Below are 18698 nucleotides of genomic sequence, written 5' to 3'. Positions count from 1 at the left end.
GGGGACGGTTTGACATAGTTTGGCAGGGGGATGGGAACCAGATTGATAGGTCAGAGGACGGGGCAGTTGCTGTACAGGAAGGTGCAGCGTGTAGAGAGACTGTGAGGAAGGACAGGCAGTTGATAGGGCAAAATAGCAGTCAATGGGATGGGTTGAAGTGTGGCTGTTTTAATGCAAGGAGTATCAAGAACAAGGGAGATGAACTTAGAGCATGGTTCAGTACTTGGAACTACACTACTGTAGCCACTGCAGAGGCATGGCTGTCACAAGGGCAGGAATCACTGCTGGATGTTCTAGGGTTTAGGTGTTTCAAAGGGGACAGGGAAGTGAGTAAACAAGGTACGGGAGTGGCAGTGATAGTCAGGGATAGTATCACAGCTGCCAAAAGGATGAACGTCAAAGAGGGATCAGTTACAAAGTCAGTGTGGGTGGACGTCAAAAACAGGAAGGGGGTAATTATACTATTGGGTGTATTCTATAGCCACCCAGCTCCTAATAGGGACACTGAGGATCAGATCATAAGGCAGATTTTGGAAAGCTGCAAAAATAATAGCGTTTTTGTCATTGGTGACTTCAGCTTCTCTATTGATTGGCACCTCCTTAGTCCTAAACATTTAGTTGGGGCAGTATTTGTTATATGTGTCTAGGGAGGATTCATGCCACAACATGTGGACAAGCTTACTTGAGGAGAGGCTGTACTGCATCCAGTACTAGGCAATGAACCTGGTCATGTCACAGATCTCTTGGTGGGCAAGCATTTCAAACAGAGACCACAACTCCCTAGCCTTTACCATAGACCAGGAAAGGGATAGGGGCATATGGCATGGAAAAGTACTTAACTGGGAAAGGGCTAGTTGTGAACTTGGGAGTGTAAATTAGGAACAAATGTCCTGAAGGAAATGTGGAGGTTGTTCAGTGAGCACTTGCATGAGGTTCTGGATATGTTTGTCCCATGAGGCTGGGAAAGGGTAGTAGGGTGAAGGAACCAAATTAACAATGTGATGGATATACACTCTCCAGGGCTAGGAGGCCTTTTTGTCAATCTCAGGTTTCTAACACAGTCAGGGTGATATTGCAGCTTTATAAAACACCTGTAAGACCACATCTGCACACTGAGAGTATTGTGTTCAGATTGCCTCATTATCAGAAGGATATGGAAGCTTTAGAGAGAGCGCAGAAGAGATTTGCCAGGATGCAGTCTGGCTTAGAGAATATGAGGGAAATTTGAGCTAGGGGTTTTCTTTTTAGAGAGAGACGTGACGTGCATAAAATGATAAGAGGCAAAGGTAGAGTGGACAGCCAGTACCTTTTCCCCAGGGTGAGAATGGCTAATACAAGAATACATACTTCTAAGGTGGTTGGAGGAAAGTACAGGGGGGATGTCAGAGGTGGGTTTTCTAAAATGACTTGTAAGTGCCTGGAAAGCACTACCTGGGGTAGAGGCAGACAGCTTAGGGTCACTTATGGGACTCTTAGATAGGTACTGTATACAGATGAAAGAAAAATGGAGGATTATCTGGGAGGGAAGGGTTAGGTTGATACATGAGAACAACATTATGAGCCGAAGGGCCTGTATTGTGACATTTTATGTTCTACGTTTCCAGGGCATAACCTACATAAATTTCAGCTTATCTAAAACTCCTTATCCTGACTTGAGTCACATCTCATTCGCCAACCTTCCCTTTGCTCCATGATCTATACTGATTCCCAATCTAACGCAACTTCAAAATTAAAATTCCAATCCTTGTCGAAACGCAATGAATATTGGGCGTAGAGATGATTAGACTGGCCACCATCATCAGTTTCCGAGCTTGTTACCTGGGTCCACAAATAAAGAATGATCACTTGAACCAAATGGCAGCTGCAATGTTTGGCTATTATCAGTGCCATAATTTATTCTGGACTGCTTTTAACAATTACCACCAACCAGTTACCCATTTAACATTGTGCATAACACTCTCCACCTTTTATTCAAAGTTTCAAAGGAAAAGCAGATCCTTCAATCAAACAGTTACGTCAATCACCTCAACCAAAGCTTGCGTCTAGCATATGTTGTTGACTTTTCCCAGTGGAAAGAATGAAGTGCACTACTTTACTATTCTTCCTAGCTGGAGGGTGTATTGATAGCAGTTTATTTCTATAACTTCCCCGGTTCATCCTGGTTAACACTTCCCTTTTTCAATCATGGAAAATCCCCATTATTTTCAACTTCGATTCAGGTTCAGTTAAGGATCTTTCTCATCAATGTCAAATGAATATTGAAAATATAAACACTTCCTTGCCTGTAAGGCCTGCCCCATGATGCTGTGGAAAAGTTTCCAGGTATAGGTGGCAATGGAATATTTTTTTGAAAAACAGGAGGATAACATCATAATCTGGCCATATGTTTTTATCTGAAATCTGTTTCATACAGGAAATGATATGGCATTGCACTTTCAGGTAAATTTCCAAAAGATTACAGATATTTTTCAGGTATGTATTGTTGTTTTGTAAGTTAGGCGGGAAATGAAATTAGCTGTGAGTGTGATACAAAACGGACAATTGTAAAATCACATGTGGACTTGGCTGGCACAATTACAGCATATTAAACAATGGCATTTCATTTCATTAACTTGGTTAGGCACCACTTTGGTTGTCTCTCAAATGTGCCAGAAACTGTTGCATAGATACGCTTACATGTGTTCCTGTGGATTGTGTGTGTGTGTGTGTTTATGAGTGTGTCCCACTCCCAAACTCCTCACATTTCATACATTATTTTTGCATGTTATTGCACATTGATACATTATTATTACATATTCTTATTCTGTGCTTAATAATTACTTAAGTCTGCACACTGCTAAGTGTGTTTAAATGTTGTTGGAATGGAAGGATTTCCTGCCTGGGATCAATAAAGCACATTATTATTATTAATATTATTGTCCCAAGCTTAGCACTGGTTGAATTGCAAACTGCAAAATCTTGTATGAAAATGTATCTAAATTTGTATTTTCTGGGTTTTTAGGTTTATACTACTTTTCTTGGCAAATATATGATGGTAACAGCTCACATCATGTTACAAAAAAGAATACTCAATACATCATCTGCATCTACCAAGGAAAAGAGTGTTAGTCAATATTTCATGCAGTCCTGAGGCAGGGGATCAGCCCAAAAGGTCCAATTTTCCTTTGTCTCCAGAAATGCTGCTTAACCCCAGGGTTCTGTTTTTAGTTCCAGATTTTAGCAATTTTGATCTATTTTATCTTCACGTGTTGTTGCATTATCCTGAAGTCCAAAATGGTTCTCGGGTTTATTGCGTCAATACTAAATTACATTTTGTTTTAATTAATAAAACAGACAAATCTGAAGTGTTAATGAAAAAGATAACACTGCTATATTTATTGTAGAGGTTGCTTAATAATTTGTGTATGATGTAAACCCATCACTTTTAGTGAAACCACAAGCAGTGTGCCTATAGATTAAATGGATTCTAAACAGGAGAAGTTTGCACATAAGCCTGTCCAATATCAGCTCTGAGATTTGATGTAGGATAAGAAAATTGTTTCGCTTATTATACTCCCTATTTTGATGTTCTCCAATCTGGGAACCAATCTCTCGAATTCTACTGTGTTAATGTCCCTCAGAGTCTTATGGTCTTGAGTCAATGTGATTTCCACTCACTTTGCTGAGCTCGGGCTGAACTGTCGGACCCTTTGTCAGGCAGTTCAAGCTGTACCCAGCAACATGTTAAAAGACGGACGCACTGGCTGACTTCTGAGCCTAGCTGCCAATTCTCCAATCTCTTGGCCTTTGCACGAGCAAGAAACCAATGCAAAGATTCAAGAGTTCAAGATTTGGTGCACTTGAACCAATGAATATAAACACACTAGATGTGAAGTCCAATCACTGCAAACTCTGTGGCTCATTTTGCAATGGAGAACATTAGGGGGAGTGGAGAAGTCTGGATGGAGGAAGGGTAAACAGCCTAATAAATGAAATATTTCACTTCATATTTTATTTCATCTTTACTCATTGATGTGAGGCGGGAAATTCAAATGATACAAAAATTAGCAGACATCCTTGCCCTCCAGATACATATGTCAGAACATTGTAGGTACACTGCCTATGAATATTTATTTATTAAATTATACTCAAGATATTGAACCTGGTGACACACAATCAGAAAAATGTCTGCAATCAAGTGAATTGCAAAACATGAATAAGTTCAATCACTGTTCCTTTCACAAATAGTGAACAGTTCTGCTTACAGACAAATAAACAATTCTTGAAATACCGCATTTATGTCTAAAACCAACCTATTAAACAAAGACCACAAATATTTTAACAAAATAGTATTGTCCTGAAATCTTAACTCCGATTTTCTCTCAACAAATGGTTCTTGACCTGCAGTGCTGACTGGAATTTATTTTAAATTTCCAACATCTGTTTTTTTTTAGTTTGATCCATGAATGGTCCTTGTCTGACTGTCTCAGACAATACAGCATTTCCCCCATTAAAGAAATTAAATTCCTTAAAGTAAATGTAAGATGATTTCTTTTTCCATCATCTTAAAAGTCAATAAAAGTAAGAGTAATGAAATATTCCTGCTTTATTAGTGATTCAAAACATCAACCTTTTAGCTCCAGAAAGCTTAATGTATCTTTGGTTAAATCACAAAGATGTAAAAGTCTTCCGACGCTGGAAAGTGGAGCAACACACCAAAGTACTAAAGGAACTCATCAGGTCAGGCAACATCTATAAGGTAAAAGGGATATTCGATGTTTCAGGTCCACACTGAAGTTGAAGGGTTCTAACCTAAAACATTGACAACTTTTCCTTCCATAGATGCTGCTTGACTTGCTGGGTCCTGCTGTGATTTGTGTGTTGCTTGGTTAAATCATGTTTGCCAATAGGAATATATGGACTAATTAGACAAGAATAGCATCTGAAATATAAAATTAGACTCATGAGACACCTGTCATCTGAGTTATGATGTTTTCCTTATGAGTAGAACTGTGACAAAATTGAAAATACTGATTATTTCATTGGGGGATGAGACATGCCGATGACATTTACAGCACATATGAACCAATATGTGACCATCTGTTCAAGTTGATGGGACCAGTATGGCAAAGGATTTGCTGTGGAGACAATCGGCCAGTCTGCCTGACATGGGATTTTGTATCTGCATCTCTTTTTTTTTCCATAGATGTGGCCTGACTTGCTGAGTGTTTCCAGCATTTTCTATTTTTTCTATTTGTAATTTTATCACAAGTTCAAGTGGTGTACTGAGGTTTGACAAGCAGCTCCAAGATAAACCCTGGTGAATGGTAGGTCAGAAGATCAGACCTATTTTTTTCTCATCCCTTCAACTAAGGGATCAATTTGGTGACCTGCATTCCACTGATTCTAGGCAAATATATCTTGGCTTAGCTACCAAAACTGTGCATTGTACTCAGGTGCGGTCTCACCACCGACTGCACAATTGCAGCATAACTTCCTTATTCCTACATTCCAGCATCCCTGCAGTTCTGTTCTGTGGTGTTGGCTATTCTTTTTCAGTGACTTGAACAATGGTGGTCACCTTTAGGGCATTTTTCACTGCATGGAAAATGTTCGAGCAGAGTTTCGCACTGCTGAGCTTGTAAACTGATAGAACACATCACTTCCTTACCCCAGTAAAAGTCATCCCATCGAAAGTACTAGAGGAAGAGAAGGGAGGTTCTACAATGTGCTGCAACGTGCCGAACACTGCCCAACTACTGAAAATAAACATCCGGACACTCGTCATTGAACGTAGGAAGGAATATCAATAACTCGTGCAACTTCAAAGATAACTAGTTCTCAATGTGGAATCATTTCAGTTAATATTAACTGAAAAAACCATTGGCAAAGGGTTTTATTATGGTGTCAGGTGCTTTCTACTTAAGTTTTATCATATAATCAATGATAAATTGTCTTTCATCCTTTGTCAGGTGGTTTTAACCCCAGGAAAGTATTGTAAACAGTGACAAGATGCTATTCCAATGGTTTGATGTTAGAGTCTGCAATAGCAAAAAAATGTTTCGAGGTGTAAAATATGACTAAGTACAAGGGATCAGTCAGAACACCCACCTAGGTGCTTTCTAATGGATCCTTATTGTTTACGGAATTATAGGCATTCCATTCAGTGTAATAATTGATAAGCCCAGAGAACATATTTCATTTATCTATCTTTTGCCACTAGATTGTTATGGTTACAGTAATGTTATTACGAGTACTTTTTTTTACAATGACAGTAGACGTCACCCTTTTGAAATATTTTGTACGTATTTAGTCCTTTACCATTCTAGCTATATAACTAAGCAACGTTAGATTCTTTCAAGTCCAGAGCCAGGAAAGCTGGGGATAGCAGTGAGAGTAATTTACAGCTTGAATCCTGAAGATTGCATGTGCTGATGATAACATTCACTGAGACATTTTACAACTGGTATTAATCAACTAAAGCTTAGCAAAGAGTTTGATGGGAAACAGATTAAGACTCTGTGAACTAACACAGTGCTGATTGTCCTGTCAAGTGTGGAGGTTCAGTTACACGTAGTACGAGATGGAGTGGAGATTTAATCAAAAGCATTTAAAATTATAAAGGCAGCTCAGAAATAATGGAATTCTTATCACTGGGAATAGAAGAAATGATTTGCAAATTTACAGAACAATACTGCCATGAAGGACATTGAGGTAATTGTTGCTGGCCAGATCGAAGGTGGTGACGAATCAGCATATAGGAGGGAGATTGAAAATCTGGCTGAATGGTGCCACAACAACAGCCTCTCACTCAACATCAGCAAAACCAAAGAGCTGATTATTGACTTCAGGAGGAGGAAACTGGAAGTCCATGAGCCAGATGCTCTCTTCTCATTGCCATCATCAGGAAAGAGCTGCAGGTTCCTAGGCCCCACACCACTAGGTTCAGGAAGAGTTACTACCCCTCAATCCTGAACCAGAATGGATAACTTCACTCACCCCAACACTGAGCTCCCAACTGATTCCACAATTTATAGACTCACTTACAATGACTCTACAATTCCTGTACTCAATATTAGTTATTTCTTATTTTTTGTTATTTTTAATCGTACTTTCACTATTTGTTGTCTTTTGCACATTGGTTGTTTATCCGTCTTTTGTGTGTAGTTTCCTATAGATTCTATAGTGTTTCTTTGTATTTATTAGGAATGCCCACAAGAAAATGAATCTCAGGGTGGTATATAGTGACACATATGTATTTTGATTATAAATTTACTTTGAACTTTGAATAATTGGAAGATTAGCTGGGATGCGGCTAAGTGTGAAGAAATATCTCTAACTGAGGATAGACAAATAACTGAGACTTTTTGCTTGAACAAGGAGGTTACAGAGTTATGTTGAACTGGACATAACCTGCCTGCCCATAGACAGCTGTAACCTCATCCTTGCTTTTGAACTTATAAGTCTGACAATTTTTAATGGTTAGCTTCATACCTTCCATAAATCTCCTCCAAGTGAAACTCTCAGCCCATACCCTAACTCACACTGTGCCCACCATTTTACAGACATCGGCCTACATTGTTTCCCAGTCAGCAACATCTTAAAATAAAACTCTGATCCTGATTTTAAAATCGGTCCATGGCCTTATTACTTCCTGTTGCTGTAATCTCATCCATTCATATAATCATCTGAGATGCCTGCACCCTTCCATTTCTAGTTTCCTGTGTATCACTGACTTCCATTGAGCTATCACCAGCCTTCAGATTTCTAAGCCAAGCGTTCCAGAGATGCCTCACCAACCTTTCCACCTTTCTAGCTTGTATTCTGTTTCAAAGATAATCAGAAAAACCTATTCTTTCTGGCCAAATGGATAGTGAAAATGGATTTTAACCAAATGTGAAGATATATGTGAGTGCATATCATTGTTATGATAGATGGTTTATTCCAGTTCCTAAGATATTAAGTACAGTCGCCACAGTAGCATAGCGGTTAGCGCAATGTTAGAGTTCGGACTTCAATCCCAGCATCCTCTGTGAGTCCTCCCGTGGACTTCATGGGTTTTCTCTAGGGGCTGTGGTTTCCACCCGCAGTCCAAAGATGCACTGGTTAGTAAGTTAATTGGCCATTAGGCTAGGGTTAAATGGGGGTGTTGCTGGGTAGTGCAGCTCGAAGGGCCGGAAAAGATATTCCACACTGTATCTCCAAATAATTAAATAAAAATAAGTATATTAAAGAAAGGATATTAAATTTGAGAAATTTACAGCAAGCAAATTATTTTCAACCAGATTGCTGAGAGATTGGTGATTAGGACAAGGAGCATATTTACAAGCAACACACAAAATGCTGGAGGAACTCAACAGGCCAGGCAGCATCTACGGAAAAGTTTTGATGTTTTCAGATGAGGCCCTTCAGAGTCTGAGTCGTCATCTTTTTTCCGCCAGTCCTGATGGATAGGTGGAGAGCATTCTGACTGGTTACAGCACTGCCTGGTATGGGACCTCCAATGCACAAGATCACAAGAAGCCGCAGAGAGACTTAGACTCAGCTATTTTCACCATGGACGCAACCCACACTGTCATCGAGGACATCTTCAAGACAGCAAAACAACAAAACAACAAATTTCACAACATACGTCAGTGATAGTAAATCAGATTCTGATTAGATTCTGAGGTTTATGTAAAGGATCTGATATCAGAAGTAAACTCTGCAATTAAAGAAATAGATATAAAAGCACTTCATGCTACTTTAAGATAGCATAAAATGTTGTCACTGCCTGTACATAACGTGCGCTTTATACTGAGTTGGCATATGTTTCAGTAGAATGAGAGTCAGAAGGTGAGAAGGGATGGTGCTGACCGTGCTGATGATGGTTTTCAGCCACTCCTGAATGCAGATCTGGTCTAAACTAAGGTTTGTATTTATTTAAAGTGCTTGGACAAGAATATAACCCTCCTGAGCTGCCTGGTATGGCTCCCAGCCTAGAATCGGAGAATGCTATACTCCACATTACTATCCTTTATTATTTCACGGAGGAAGCAAACGCAAAATGAAGGCCGTTCCTTCTCCCTTGCTTACGTTATTTCTCTCTCATCTCTCTTCTCCTTGACCATGAAGAATTGGAAGGTCCCAGCATATCTTCCTCTCTGCTATCCGTTTCCTAGATGGACATTGAATCTTTGGACACTATCTCACTTTCTTCTTAATATACAATATTTCTGTTTTTACATTTTTAAAAATCTATTCAATATACGTAATTGATTAACTTGTTTATTATTATTATTATTTTAGTTTTTTTCTCTGCTAGATTTTGTATTGCATCGATCTGCTGCTGCTAAGTTAACAAATTTCGCGCCACATGCCGGTGATAATAAACCTGATTCTGATTCTGACTCTGATTCCAATTCTGATTATTTGAGGTGTAGCCACGGTACGGTGTGACCTCTTTAAAGCCAGTTCCCTTTGGATGTCCTCTAGATGGGGAGTACAATTTGCTCCAGCAATTCTGGAAATTGAATTGACTTTATTTCTTACATCCTTCACATACATGAGGAGTAAAAATCTTTACGTTACATCTCCGTCTGAATGTGCAATGTGCAATTTATAGTAATTTGTTATAAATAGTATGTACAACAGGACAGTCAATATAACACAGAAATACAATTGTATCAGCATGAGTTTATCAGACTGATGGCCTGGTGGAAGAAGCTGTCCCAGAGCCTGTTGGCCCTGGCTTTTATGCTGCGGTACTGTTTCTGTATGGCAGCGGCTGGAACAGTTTGTGGTTGGGATGTCTCGGGTACCCAATGAACCTTTGGGCCTTTTTACGCACCTGCCTCTATAGATGTCCTGTGGGAAGTTCACATCTACAGATGCGCTGGGCTGTCCGTATCACTTCCTGCAGAGTCCTGCGATTGAAAGAAGTACAGTTCCCATACGAGGCAGTGATGCAGCCAGTCAGGATGCTCTCAATTGTGCCCCTGTAGAAAATCCTCAGGATTTGGGGACTCATGCCAAACTTCTCCAACTGTTTGAAGTGAAAGAGGCGCTGTTATGCTTTTTTCGCCACTCATCCGGTATGTACAGACCATGTGAGATCTTCAGTGATGTGCATGCCCAGGAACTTAAAGCTGTTCACCCTCTCAACCCCAGATCCATTGATGTCAATAGGAGTTAACCTGTCTCCATTCCTCCTGTAGTCCACAACCAGCTCCTTTGCTTTTGCAACATTGAGGTAGAGATTGTTCTCTTGACACCACTGTGTCAGGGTGATGACCTCTTCTCTGTAGGCTGCCTTGCTGTTATTTGAGATAAGGCAAATCAATGCAGTAGCATCAGCAAATTTAATTAGCAGATTGGAGCTGTGTGTGGCTACACAGTCATGGGTATACAGAGAGTAAAGGAGGGGACTTATGTCACAGCCCTGAGGGGCCCTTGTGTTGAGGGTCAGAGGGGCAGAGGTGAGGGAGCCCACTCTTACCACCTCCTGGTAATCTGACAGGAAGTCCAGGATCCAGCTGCACAAGGCAGGGTGAAGGCTGATGTCTCTGAGCTTCTTGTCAAGCCTGGAGGGAATTATGGTGTTGAATGCTGAACTGTAGTCCAGGAACAGCATTCTCACATAAGCATTCCTCTTCTCCAGGTGTTCAGGATGATGTGTAGAGCTGTGGCTATTGTGTCATCTGTCGATAGGTTGTGTTGGTAGGTGAATTGTAGGGGGTCCAGTGTGGGTGCTAGCAAGCTGTAGATGTGGTCCTTGACCAGCCTCTTGAAGCTTTGGCTTATTATTGAGGTGAGTGTGACAGGACGCCAGTCGTTTAGACATGTGACCTTGGTCTTTTTAGGTACAGGAACAATGGTGGATGTTTTGAAGCAGAAGGGCACTCTACACTGGGAGACGGAGAGATTAAAAATGTCTGTAAACACACCTGCCAGTTGTACCGCGCACATCCTGAATACCCACATGGCGAGACTAGTGGGATTTGGCTCGCTGTTACACTAATCTGAATCTGGAAGTTCAGGAAGACTAGGAAATTACAACAGGGGCAATAACAGCCTACATTGATATTGCATCTATGACATGCTTAGTAGGAATGTTATTGAATAATATTTGATATCAGTCACATAAAGGCATATTAGAATAAATGAGCATAGGTTTAGGATGGAAGACCAAAAGTCTGGACAAGAAGCTTCTTGTCAAAAGGCATTCTGAAATAAAGTGTTGGATATGGGAAGAGTTTTATGGTGGTAATTTCAGAGAAATGGCTGAAGGCTAATGGACGTTTGTTGAAATCAGAGTGCATACAAGAAAATGGAAGTACAGAAGAATGGAGATCTCAGGGGTATCAGGAATGGAAGAAGCTGCATTCATAGGGAGGGGTGAGACTAAGGGGGGATTTGAAAATCAGGGTGACAAGTTGCTAAACTGGAAGACAATTTGATCAGCAAGTACTGGGTCGGGGGTATATGGGGCTTAGTGCACAAACAATGACCTCTTAATAAATTGAAATTTGCAAATGCTGGGCTCTCCTGAGGTAGAAAAATTCATTTGTTGGGAAGAGACATATGTTAAAATCCTGACTGAACCATTCGTTATTATTCTTTGTGTTTTGATAATTAACAGTAATGGAGCTTCATTTCAACATATATTCCATACAGATGCATTGTAAACAAATGCATAATGAAAAACATATTCCACTAAAAACTACTCCTAATGTTGTAGGGAATATGTCCCTAATGAATTGAACAGCTGGATGCTGTGAAAAGTTAAAACAAACTTTAAACTTGTTTGACTAACATCTGTCAAAAGTCAATGTGATCAGTCAACAAAAGCAACATTCTCATATAACTTATATTGTCAGTTATAAGAAGCTACATCAGTTTAGCCATTCTGAACTTACAGAATCATGTAGTTTAATGGCTGATAGACTGGTGATGACTAACATAAATTCCCAAGTACAATGACATAATTTGGAAATCCAGTCCATATTACATGGGACGAGGTGGTGAATGAACGGCTGCAGCTCAACTTCAGCCGTTCAGAAGCTCACAGTGGGGGGTCATCATTTTTTTCACCATCTTCTCAAACTAGTCACGGTGTTCATTCAGTGCAAAATAAACTAACTGTGTCATTTAAAAAGGGCATGAGAGAGACGCAATGTAATGAGACTTAGTTGTTCAATATTTATTATGGGAAAAGGTTGGTTGCGGGTCAATGATTTATCATCAGAATCGGCATAAACCAGATAGGTGACCCATAACGTATGGAACACAATGGCTAAGGACTAGAGCGCAGTGCCATCTCAGCAGCTTGAAACCTTGCAGTGGTGGTCATCTTTATTGTTCTAACTCCTCCAGATGGTCAAGGTGTTAATCCAATGAAGTCAACTTTTGCAAGAAATCCACCTCATCAACCTCTAAAGTTAATCTGATTTCTCTACCTGACATGTTGAGTTTTACAAGCATTTTCTGTTTTCATTTAAGATGTCCAACAGCAACAGTTTTTGCTTATAGATTTACTGGATTTTTAAAAATTAGGTTCAGAAGCACAGAGGTATTGGCTAAAATTGAACTGTCTGGACTAGCATAACTTATCTTATATGCTGTATCCTATTAACTCAGATGAGTTTTCTGTGAAGATCAACGATATTGTTAAAAGTACATTTCTCTCAGCCTCTGTGGTTCTGTTGCAAAGACCTCTCAGATTATCTGAATGCAGATTTACAGGACTGCAATTTTTTGGGCAAACTTCCTGCCGGAGATGCACTCATCAGCAAAGTTAGAGTGTTGATACTTATGTTGCAGTTCTTCGAACTTCATTTGCTAAATGATGCATGTAGTGTCCCCCCACCCACCGCCTTAAGATTCCAAGAAACCACCAAGTAAATAAAATTGCTCTGACCAATTTTATCTCTTCATCCCTGCTTTCTGTCACTGTGACTATCTGTATCCTTGCCACACAATGGCAGATAATCAGTTCTAAACACTTGCATTTTCTTGTTGTTAGAGGAATTAACATTAATTCAGGCCCAAGGAAAGTGCCACAAATTTCTCATAATGGAAAGCTCTCCCAGAAAAATTGCAACTTCTAATATAGTAATTCCTATTTTTTTTCTTACAAAACAAAATATAAAATAAATCTGGGTATCTTGGTAGAGGAGCAATACCTTATACTCCCTCTGGCTAGCCTCAACCTGACAGCATGAATAACGATGACTCCTTAAGGTAAAAAAAATTCTCTCCCCCTCCCCTCTTCCTTTATTCCCCACTCTTTTTTTAATTTCTTCTTCTCACCTGCCTATCAATTCTCCCTGGAGGCCCTCCTCCTTCCCTTTCTCCTATGATCCACTCTTCTTTCCTTCTCAGATCTCAGATTCCTTCTTCTCCATTCCTTTAGCCCTTTAATTTTCCTGCCCACCTGGCTTCACCTATCACTTTTCAACTATCCTCCTTCCCCTTCCCCCACCTTTTTTATTCTGGCTTCTTGCCCGTTCCTTTCCAGACCTGAACAAGTTTCTCAGCCCGAAATGTCGATTCTCCTTGACCTGTTGAGTTCCTACAGCATTCTCTGTGTTTTGCTACAAATTGCTTTGATTTGGAGTCTTCCTTCAGCACTTTGGTGTCATAAACAGAGATTCTGTCCATTATGTACTGTATGATTCAAAGATTAAAGATTAGCTTTGTCACATTTACATCAAAACACCCAGTGAAGTGCTTTGCTTGTGCCAACAACCAAAACAGACTGAGGATGTGCTAGTAAGTCTCTTTATGCTTCTGGTGCCAACATAGCATGTCCATAACTTACAAACACTTAACTAACCCTTGCATCTTTTGAATGTGGGAGGAAACCAGAGCACCCGGGCGAAACCCATGTGGTCACAGGAAGAACATACAAATCTCAAACAGACAGTGACAGGAATTGAAACTCAATTGCCGCACTGTAAAGTATTACTGTACACTAAAAGCTACACCACCATGCATATCATTATTATCTGTTACTGGGAAAAGTTATCATTTCTCTGTATAATATGGACTCTATGCATGTCAATGTTTGATAGTGCAATTAGCTGCCATAGTAATCTTTAGAAAGCTACAACTACTTTAGAAGTTACAGATATTATGCTAATTAATATAATGGAAAAAGAAAGGACTGCAAGCATACAATTAAAAATGTTGTTGTTCAGTTTTATTAAATATACTCCTAAGTGGAGAAATGGGTGAAGTATTCCATCAATCTACTGCCAAATGAAAGGAAAATTTTACAACAACAGAAAAAAAATTCAGTTGTTTTAGTATTCAAGATTAGAAAATACACTAAGGCATAATTATTAGAAATCTATATTTTATTTTTGTAATGATGCAATAAAATACATGACATATTAACTCAAAACCTCTGGTTTTCTCAAGCTTTATGATGTCTTTAAAGTTCAAGGTAAATGTATTACATATATACAACCCTGAGGTTCATTTCCCAGCGAGCATCCCAAGTAAATCTAAGAAACACAATAAAATCAGTGAAAGACTACACACAGCAGGATGGACAAACAAACAAACAATATGAAAAAGACAACAAACTGTGCAAATCAGGGATTCAGAATCAGAATCAGATTTAATATCACCGACACATCATGAAATTTGTTAGTTTTAATTAATTAATTAATTAAGAAAGAAAGAAAGAAAGAGATATAGATAAATAAATAAGCAAGCAAGCAATAAATATTGAGAACATGAGATTCAATGTCCTTGAAAGTGAGTCTATAAGTTATGGGAGTAGTTCAGTGATGGGGCAAGTGAAGTTATCCCCACTGGTTCAAGAGGCTGATGGTTCAGGGGTAAGAACTGTTCCTGAACCTGTTGGTGTGGGTTCTGAGGCTTCTGTACTTTCTTTCTGATGGCAGCAGTGAGATGAGAGCATGGTTTGGGTGGTGGAGACATTGATGATGGATGCTGTTTTCCAGCGACAGTGCTCCATATGGACGTGCTCAATGGTGGGGAGGGCTTCACCTGTGGTGGACTGGGCTGTATCCATTACGTTGTGTAGGATTTTCCGTTCAAGGACATTGGTGTTTCTATACTAGGCCATGATACAACTAGTCAATATACTCTCCACCGCACATCTATAGAAGGTTGTCAAAGTTTTTAAAGTCATGCCAAACCTTAGCAAACTTCTAAGGAAGTAGAGGCACTCCCGTGCTTTCTTTAGAATGGCAGTGAATTATTTATTAAAATAATTAAACAAAATTTACTGCAGTTTGTTGATTACTTTTGAAAGGTAATTAATTCAGATTGATCAATAATAATCTCAGATTGTACTCCTTAATTATTTTACATCTCCCTTGGTACGAGGAGTAATGAATACCTAGAATCCTCCTAATGAGAGTTTATCTGCTTTTGACAGTGGCTCAGTAACCAACCAGTAGCACAGCTTCTACAGAGGGAATAAACAGCATCACTGTGGAATCAGAAATGTTCGACATAATATGGTCAGTGATAGAGTGAAATTGTCAACATCTTACAATGGTAACTTGAAAACATCACCTGTGATGAACAAGAGGCAAGAAGGATCATTCAAAATCTGCTATGAGGAATGAGCACAAGTACAGGTGGGGAAGCATTTCAGTCTTATCATGAGAGAGGTTAATAGGCAGGTGATATTGGAAGCAAGCCCATTTAATTGCTGAGGCATTCCTGTGAAGTAGCAGAATGATAACTTTTATCCATCACTATGTGCTTATGTCATTGAATTTTAGCACATTTCTTCCTGCATAAGATCAAGCAGAGGAGAAACTATATACATAATTATGGAGGTGAAGAAGAGGAGAGTAGTGAAGAATGCAGAATGCACAGGAGTTGCTGGATATAAATTAGATAATCAAAGAAGCAGAAATTCTGGGGAAAGTGAGCAGGCACAATAACTGAACAACATCTGAAGAAAAATAGTGCCTCTGTGTAGAATGGGTGTTCTGATGAAATGTGATTACTTACAATGCTTTAGTAAATAGACAGAAAGGCAAACGGGTAGGTTAATACAAGATAGCTATATCAATAAAGCTTTTAATTCAGATTTTGATTCAGATGTATTATTATAACAATTCAACAATGGCTGAATTTGCATAAGATGTATTATTATACATCTTATGCAAATTCAGCCATTGTTGAATCAAACTAAATATTGCCTGTCAGTTTCTCCACTTATCATGAAAATTGTTACTTTATTCACACAGATTATTTTACTGTGGTCAAAGCTAACTTTTAAGTTCCCTGGCCCCCAACGCCTTATTTTCACCATGAATGTCCAGTCCCTATATACCTCCATCTCCCACCAGGAAGGTCTCAAAGCTCTCCGCATCTTTTTGGATTCTAGACCTAACCAGTTCCCCTCTACCACCACTCTCTTCCATCTCGTGGAATTAGTCCTTTGGCTCCTCCCACTTCCTCCAAACTAAAGGTGTAGCCATGGGCACAGGTATGGGTTCCAGCTATGCCTGCCTTTTTGTTGGCTTTGTGGAATAGTCCATGTTCCAAGCCTATTCTCGTATCCGTCCCCCACTTTTCCTTCACTACATCGACGACTGCATTGGCGCTGCTTTCTGCATGCATGCTGAGCTCGTTGACTTCATTAACTTTGCCTCAAATTATACATCTTATGCAAATTCAGCCATTGTTGAATCAAACTAAATATTGCCTGTCAGTTTCTCCACTTATCATGAAAATTGTTACTTTATTCACACAGATTATTTTACTGTGGTCAAAGCTAACTTTTAAGTTCCCTGGCCCCCACCGCCTTATTTTCACCCTGCCCTCAAATTTACCTGGTCCATTTCCGACACCTCCTTCCCCTTTCTAGATCTTTCTGTCTCTATCTCTGGAGACAGCTTATCTATTGATGTCTACTATAAACCTACTGACTCTCACAGCTACCTGGACTATTCCTCTTCCCACCCTGTCTCTTGCAAAAATGCCATCCCCTTCTCACAATTCCTCCGTCTCCACCGCATCTGCTCTCAGGATGAGGCTTTTCATTCCAGGACGAAAGAGATGTCTTCCTTTTTTAAAGAAAGGGGCTTCCCTTCCTCCACCATCAACCCTGCTCTCAAACGCATCTCTCCCATTTCACACACAACTGCTCTCACCCCATCTTCCCCCCACCCCACTAGGGATAGGGTTCCCCTTGTCCTCGCCTACCACCACACCAGCCTCCGGGTCCAGCATTTAATTCTCTGTAACTTCCGCAACTTCCAACAGGATCCCACCACTAAGCACATCTTTCCCTGCCCCCCCCTTTCTGCTTTCTGCAGGGATCGCTCCCTACGCGACTCCCTTGTCCATTCGTCCCCCCATCCCTTCCCACTGATCTCCCTCCCGGCACTTACCCTTGTAAGTGGAACAAGTGCTACACCTGTCCTTACACCTCCTCCCCCACCACCATTCAGGGCCCCAGACAGACCTTCCAGGTGAGGCGACACTTCACCTGTGAGTCGGCTGGTGTGATATACTGCGTCTGGTGTTCCTGGTGCAGCCTTCTATATATTGGTGAGACCTGACGCAGACTGGGAGACTGTTTCGCCGAACACCTACGCTCTACGTCCTTGATAATCCACCAGAGAAAGCAGGATCTCCCAGCGGCCACACATTTTAATTCCACATCCCATTCCCATTCTGATATGTCAATCCATGACCTCCTCTACTGTCCAGATGAAGCCACACTCAGGTTGGAGGAACAACACCTTATATTCCGTCTGGGTAGCCTCCAACGTGATGGCATGAACATTGACTTCTCTAACTTCCGCTAATGCCCCACCTCCCCTTCATACCCCATCCCTTATTTATTTATTTATTTCCCCCTTTTTTTTCTCTCTCTCTCTCTCTCTCTCTCTTTTCTCTCTCTGTCCCTCTCATAATAACTCCTTGCCTGCTCTCCATCTTTCTTAAAAAGTCCTGCCAAAGGGTCTCGGCCCAAAATGTCAACTGTACTTCTTCCTATAGATGCTGCCTGGCCTGCTGCGTTCACCAGCATTTTGTGTGTGTTGCTTCAACCATTAGTCATTAGTAAGCTGAAACAATATTAAAAAAATGTTGCCACATGATGCATAAAGTGAGCACCACAATACAGTCTGAAACAATGTGAGGTGATGCAAGGCCAATGTTAACCAAATGTTAAATCATTTCTTTCATTTCTCAGGCTCTATTTTAAGGATGATTGTATGTTTCTGAGTAAGACCACTTTGCTGAATTGTTTCAGAATTGTGCTTCCTGGTAAAGGGAGAAGAATTAAATTGAGATTTCATTACCTTACATTTCCCCTGAGAGTTGCAATCATAAAACTGGGAAGTGTGTTGAAGTAAAACCTAGATAGTTATAATAGTCTTTAGATTTTACTCACTTTTGACCATTTTGTTGAACCATCATCAGTGCCAGAAAATGTTCAGAGCCATTTAAAGCTCATTCAGCAAAAGATTCCCTCATGTTTACCAATTACAATTAGTTGCTACATTGCCAACACGTTTACATGCTGCATAAACTGATTTTTTTTTTGCACACTGGTCTCTGTGTGGATTATTTGGAATTACATCTTTCAGCATGACATCTCACTGGATCTGCCACCATGACTGGGGTATTCAACCAGGCCATCAAAAGAGTAACAGCAAAATTGAGAGCATTGGAACCACAGATTTGGAGTTCAATGTAGCCTACACTAAACGCAGCCTGATACTGGAGATATG

The sequence above is a fragment of the Mobula hypostoma genome, chromosome 3, assembly GCF_963921235.1.
Source record: "Mobula hypostoma chromosome 3, sMobHyp1.1, whole genome shotgun sequence".
Classification (NCBI taxonomy): Eukaryota; Metazoa; Chordata; class Chondrichthyes; order Myliobatiformes; family Myliobatidae; genus Mobula; species Mobula hypostoma.
Note: the sequence above shows the minus strand (reverse complement) of the source record.